Below are 7,115 nucleotides of genomic sequence, written 5' to 3'. Positions count from 1 at the left end.
TTTAAGTGTTCATTCTTTAGGGGCATGTATCTGAAAGGAATGATTAAAAAAAAAAAAAAAAAAAAACTCCCTAAAAAACTTTGGCTCAGTTATCCCTCCTGTTTAGCCTTAAAATGAGGACCAATTTCCTTTGGGTCAAACCCCAAACTCTTAGTGTCTTGACTTTCTAAATGCTTGACAACTATAGACACTTTAATGAAATCCAAATGGGTGAAATTCAACACTTCATTCTGATGCTCTTTACAGATGTTCTTAATAAGGACACTGAAGAAGTCCTTAGAAGCCTAGCTTCACACATCAGCCAAGGGAAGGAAGAATTCATTGGAAAATGAAGATAATAAGTAATTCTGGAGTATTCCTGTACCAGTCAGTATCATGCACTTACAACATAAACCTATAATCAGCTTTGTAGGGAAGCATGTAGTGCACAGAGGTAAAGTCTGTTGATAGATTCCTGGGTAGCAATAGTCTTAGACCATAGTAGCTTCTGATATTGAATATTTAAATTCTGCTCAGAATAATTTTCCCACAAAGACTTTATTTCTACAAGTGACAGCTTTTTAAAAATTGAATACAGAAAGAAGCTGAAACAATCCTTTTTACCTATCATAATATTAAAACAATTTTTTAATAGCAATGAAGACAAATTTTATAAATGATAGGATTTTATAAGTAGAATGGATGTCATCACACCATGTAGGTAGATTAGGTCACCATAATTATTCTGTTCTTCTACTCCCTTTGTTTGCCAACAGTGGATAAGAGCTCACCTGCAATTTGTCTTCAAAGCTCTGAATAGGATAGCTGCAGTCTGGGAAATTATTTTCTGGAACATTCTTTGGGACCATCTGGAGAGAAGGGTTTGCACACTAAGATGGACACGAAAGCTTACATTAAACATTTTTATCAATGAATTTGCAACTTTGAAGGTGAGAAAATACTCAATTTGTCTCACAAGATATTAGTGTTATGGGCTCTTTTCTTAAAATTTTCAAAAGAATACTGCTGGCTTTACAGGAATGTGTGGAAGTAAGGCACAGTAACCTGAAAGGAAAGATCAGAAAGAAAGGTACTCAAGATTTTGTATTAGATTAGTCAGGCTTGTGAATTCTGATCCAGAACCTGTCACTTTTATTTCCTATAGAGCCTTAGGCAATTTACTTCTCTCCAAGACTACTCCCCCATACATCTCTTTCTTCACCCATGAAATGAAGATAATGCTGACCTACCTAATAAGAAAGTTGTGTAAATTTCATGTTGTATTCAAAATATTCCAATAATTTAAAACTCATTCAGTTAAATTTTAGCATTTGATAAATTTATAACTTTTTATCTCATATCTTATATCTTAAAGTAGAGATGGCTACAAAACAAGTGAGACATTGTCCGTGTGTTTATGCCTAACATCATCAATAATTAGATTAAGTTAGGGAGAAACCAGGGGGAAATATAAGTATTTGGGAAGGCAGAGAGGGAATGCAAGACTCTAGAACTGGATTGAAACTCAGGAAAATCACTTCACTTTTCTTCACCTCGATGGCCCCATCCTCAAATGTAGTCCTTATTGATATGTTTTTGTGTATTCACATTTTTTAAAAAATGTGGCCTCTTTCCTGTAGAATGCAAGCTCCAAGGGTGTAGAGAATGTGCCTCTCTGGCACAGAGAGTAGCTGCTCATTAAATACCAATATTAGATAGTTCCTAAAGTTCTTTTCAGCTCTAAAATCAGATTTTTTTAAACTTAATTTAACTTATTTTAATTTAATTTTTAAGTAATCTGTACACCCAACGTGAGGCTCAAACTCACCACCCAAAGATCAAGAGTCAAATACTCTACTGACTGAGCCAGCCAGGCACCCCTAAAATCAGATTCTTTGGGGAAAAGAAAGGCTTGTTATGAAAATTTCCAAGCATATCGAAAAGTATGGAGACTAACGTAACAATCTCGTACACATATCACTCAGTTTTGTGAAGTCTTAACTGTTTAAGTATTTGCTTCAGATGTTTTTAGGCAATAAAATATAAACACAATTGAAGTCCCCCTTCAGTGTGTAGCATCCTTAATTTCTTTTGTCTTTCTCCCCAAAGGTAACCAATATCCAGAATTTAGTGTTTATTATTTCCAACATTTTATATTTTTACTATATTTATACAAACTATATATCATGCCTTCAAAATTTACATGAATGATACATACTTGTCATTCTGCAACCTGCTTTTTTGGTTAAGTTACTGCCTTTTTTCTTTTTTCCTTTTTTCTTTCGACCTGGGCAGGAAATAAAGTGTTAATCAAGTTGATAAGAGCATCATCTTTCTATTTCTAACCATTTCTATCTCTAAACCCATAGAAATGGAGGAAGAATCCTTATAGAAGTAAAAAAGATTAACATAAAATAAGGAACTTTCAGATGAATCTAGATCAGAACCAAATAAAAACATGGCCATGTCCTGTCATCACATTATAATATTTATAACACAGCACTGCCAATAAATGATGTTGCAAAAACATGGTGCCTCATGGTAAACATTGCAGAGGACTAAGAGTGGGTCCCACTGAGTTTATGACTATGGACCAGTGCACAAGTGAAATAATTTTTAGGATAGAGAAATACTGACTCTTTAGACCATAGAAAAATAATAGGAAATGTTCCATTCTGGCCCATAGTACCAGCTGACCTATTGTTTTAATGCTGGCCTTAAATAAACAAAATATCTATTAGTTCTTTATGTTCTATTAGTTCTTTATTTAGAACTTTATGTTCCAAATGATGGATCTTGTGCAATTTGCTTAGCCTTGAATTTCACATGATCTGTTTGGAAAGTTGAGTTGTGGGAACAACTTGTCAGGGTCAGTCTTTACTATTAAACAGCTACCATATTTCAATAAATATTTCCTCATTCAATAAATATTAAAATACAATAAATAATATGAGAGTATTTGCATTATCTACTTAATGTAGTTTCTTTTTCCTAGATTAATTTTTTGTTTAGATAAGAGACATAGGGCAAGAACAGTACAGTTTCACTGGGAAGTTTACCTTGGTAAAAAGACAGGAGCTATTACATTCTATCTTGTCAATGATCCATGGATAATGGGTCACCAGGGGATTTAAGAACTGTATCTTTCAGTTCTTGCCAGAGAGGTATCTCAGTGTGCACTGATGTGAACCATAATATGACACACCTTGAAGAATCTTCGAAACCCTCAGGCACTCTCTCAGCTGCTGTCATGAAGATAGGGGACTAAAGGTTGTCAGTTAAGGATAGTATTCTGTAAATAATTTCAGTAACAATGATTTTCCTATTTCTCATGTTAAATTCTAATGAAGAGATTCAATCCTCAGGTTTAGAAGTCTTTAGACTTTTTTTTTTTCCATCACCTCAGAGGAATATCTATTTACACCGATGTGGAAAAACAAAAGACCCAATAGATATATTGTTTTGTTAAGTGTGTGTGTGTGTGTGTGTGTGTGTGTGTGTGTGTGTGTGTAGAAGTTGCAAAATACTATTATTCTATGATCCTATTTGTGTGTGTGTGATGTTAAGTATATGCTTACCTTTGAATATCCACAGCAAAATGTCCAGAAAGACAGACCAAAAATGTTAACAGTAGCTACCTCTGGGGAATGAAACTAATAGGGTCATTAGTGGGGGTGAGGAAATAAGAGACTTCTACTTATAGACTTCTATATGGTTTGAATTTTTTTTTTTACAATAAGCATGATTGTTTTTATCAGCTGAAAATGATAAAGAAGTACAATTCCTTTTCAATTTAAAAACTTTACTTTTAATCAACAGTCATCCAAAGAGCCTCTAATATTTCAGAAGTTTTAGAAAAACATGATATGACAGTTTCAAGTAGAAATTAATTTGTAAGCCTACATTTATTTTTACTGAGTTAATGACATATTTTATGAGAGAGAAGTGATATGATTTCTTGGTATTTTCTAGTTTTTGTGAAGTGAACAATGCTCATCTAATAATACATTCATGCTTACCTAAATGAGAACCATAACTCTTACAAGGTGGAGAAGACCTTATTATGTAGGACAAATTCACATTTTACAGATGAGAAACTGAGCCTCAAAAAGGTTAAATGTTTTGTCTATAAACAATTCCAGAGCTTAAAAAATTAAATCCATCTTTTCTTTTAGTGTTTGTTTATTTTGAGAGAGAGAAGAGAGAGGAAAGAGAGAGAGAGCACATGAGTGGGGTAGGAACAGAGAGAGGAGAGAAAGAATCCCAAGCAGGCTCCATGCTTAGCACAGAGCCCGACACAGGGCTAATCCCAGAACCATGAAATCACAACCTGAGCCAATATTGAGAGTGGAACACTTAACTGACTGAGCCACCCAGGTGCCCTTAAATCCATCTTCTGACTTCATGTCCATGGCTTTTTCCATCACAACATATAGCCACCTACTCTGAAATTTTAGTGTAATAATAAAATAATCTAATAAACAAATTTTAGGTTGTGCACACACACACAGCTCAATACATAAAGCATTACTCATAGCAACTTAATGTTCTTTATACAGAAGCCAAAGTAACAAGTCATTTGGTGACAATATTTCAATATACAAATCCAAAAGAGAATTACTTTTACTTCTCTGTGATTTTCTCATCTTAATCAATTATTCTCTCTATTCTCCTGCCTCTTTAAATTAGAAAATGGATTAAGAGAACAAAAAAGAACAAAGAAATAAAATATCAAAGCCAAAGATGTCTATTAGTGCAAAAAAGATAAATCTAATTTGGAGACAGCAACAATAGAAAAGAAAAGTACATAGAGAGACCATAGAAGAGTAATAAGAATAAAGGCAGAGGAAATTTTCACCACGTCAAGGACATGAGTAAATAAGTAAAGAAAAGCGGGTTGAAATTTATTTTATGTTTATTATGGTAGGCACATAGTAAATGGCTGATGGATAAGATAAAGGGAATGATGGTGTCAAAGGCTAATGCAGACATTCTCAGTCTGTAATACACATAAGAACTACCTGAAGTGTTTGTTTAAAATACAGAGTTCTGAGTCTTTATCACCAGGAATCCCAAGTCACACACTGGATTAGGGAGAGCCCAGAAATAGGTACCCTGGGTAAGTCTGATGATCATACCTGGAGGAACACTGAGCTAGAATTACTGAAGGTCTTATAAGGAAGAAAACAAAGAGCCAGTATACAGAAACCTAGAGAAGAGAAAAGATAGGAAAAAGAAATGTGAATAGAAATCAAGGAAGAATGGAAAGAAACTAGAAAGATGTAATGAAATTAAAGAAGTGGTTTAGAAGAAGCAAGAGTGTATACGTGGGTTTGTGTGGACAAGAGACAAAGCAAAGGCTGGTCAGAGACAATAAAGCCATATGAAAAAAATATATTGAGTAAACTAAGGCTTTATCTTGAATTTTAAAAATAATGTTTATTATTTTTTCCTTTATAAAACTAACACATGCTTATTGTGGGAAAGTTGAAAATAAGAAAGGGAGAAGAGGGGCGCTGGGTGATTCAGTCAGTTAAGCATCAACTTTGGCTCATGAGACTTTGGCTCAGGTCATGATCTCATGGTTTGTGAATTTGAGCCCCTCAACAGGCTCTGTGATGACAGCTCAGAGCCTGGAGCCTGCTTCCGATTCTGTCTCCATCTCTGTCTGCCTCTCTCTCTCTCTCTGTCTCCCTCTCTCTCTCTCTCAAAAATAAACATAAAATTTTTTTCAAATAGAAATTTTGAAAAAAGAAAAGGAGAAGAAAAACACACCTTTAGCTTGCTACTCATGAATAACTGCTATTAACATTTCAGTGTATTTTCTGCTAGTCTTTATTTCTGCTTAGTTTTTTCAAGATTTTGTTTGTTTATATAGTTTGGGTAATATTGTACATGCCATTGAATATCTTGCTGTGTTACAACATAAGCATCTCCTAACATAAGGTTATTAACAGAAACTTCATCTTTAATATCTGCTTTATATTCACAACACTCAGTTTTCCTTTCTTCCTTGCTAACAGAAATCAGGGTTTTTTTCGGGCAATCAGAGGCTTCAGGGAAGGCTAGCTCCATTTCTATGCTTATAAGATGAGTTTTATTTAGTCCATTGCAGGCTAATTGTATTCTCCTTGTCAGCGATTGGCTGAGGAATGAGCAGGTTGACCTAATTCTGACCAATAAGATATATGGGCAAGTCTACAGGTTGGATTTATGCAGAAATTGTTAATTCTTAAAAAAGTGATACAAAAAAGAAATAAATCCTTTTCCTACCTGTGACATATGTGTGAAAAGGAAGCACTAGAACTGGTGGTTGGAGCTGTTGCAACCATCTTGTGGCCATGAAGGGAGCCAGTCTACACACTAAAGACGGAACAAAAGAAAAGTAAGAAGAACTGGGCTCTGGATAATCTTGTCAGTCCAATTAATTATACCTCTCTGGATCCTACCTTTAGACCTCTTGTTATGTCAGAAAATAAATCCCCTGTTGTTCAAGCCCCTTTTGGTCAGGTTTTCTGTTTGCAGTAGAAAGCTATACCTAATAGTATAATATATACCTAGTATAATGCCATACATAAGAGATATAGCATTATAATTTACCCAACCATTTCCTCTTAAAGGCTGTTTGGGTTACTTATAGTTTTTCACTGTCATTTTTTGCCTTGGATGATTATATAGAAAAAGTTACATAGCTTATGATAATGTAATTTGTGTTGGAGGGGGAAAACAAGCAATAAACAGGAATGAACTTGAAATATCTCAGGTCATCAAAGCTGAATCATTCTGAATCTCCACTCCCTTTATTGCTAGGTGCTTTCAGCAGAGGTGGTTATCAGTGGAAAGTTACATTTCAGAAGGAAAAATTGGGAAATACGGTCTCAATATAATACACTGATAAATGTGAAAACAAATAATCCTCAAAAATCAAAAGTTATTCCTGTTTACAATGTGTTATATGGTTTCATCGACGTTGCCTCTTTCTTTATTATCGTAATAATATTAATGTTACTTTGGGAGTAGGAAGGTAGCCCATTATGCCATGGTAATACCCTTCTTGTAGCAAAATTTGCTGTAGATTCTATTCCGTGTTCAATCCAAATGCATGTAGTCTGTCATGTTGGCAATTTTCAAGAACT

This window comes from Panthera leo, chromosome F2, assembly GCF_018350215.1.
Source record: "Panthera leo isolate Ple1 chromosome F2, P.leo_Ple1_pat1.1, whole genome shotgun sequence".
In the NCBI taxonomy this organism is placed as follows: domain Eukaryota; kingdom Metazoa; phylum Chordata; class Mammalia; order Carnivora; family Felidae; genus Panthera; species Panthera leo.
Note: the sequence above shows the minus strand (reverse complement) of the source record.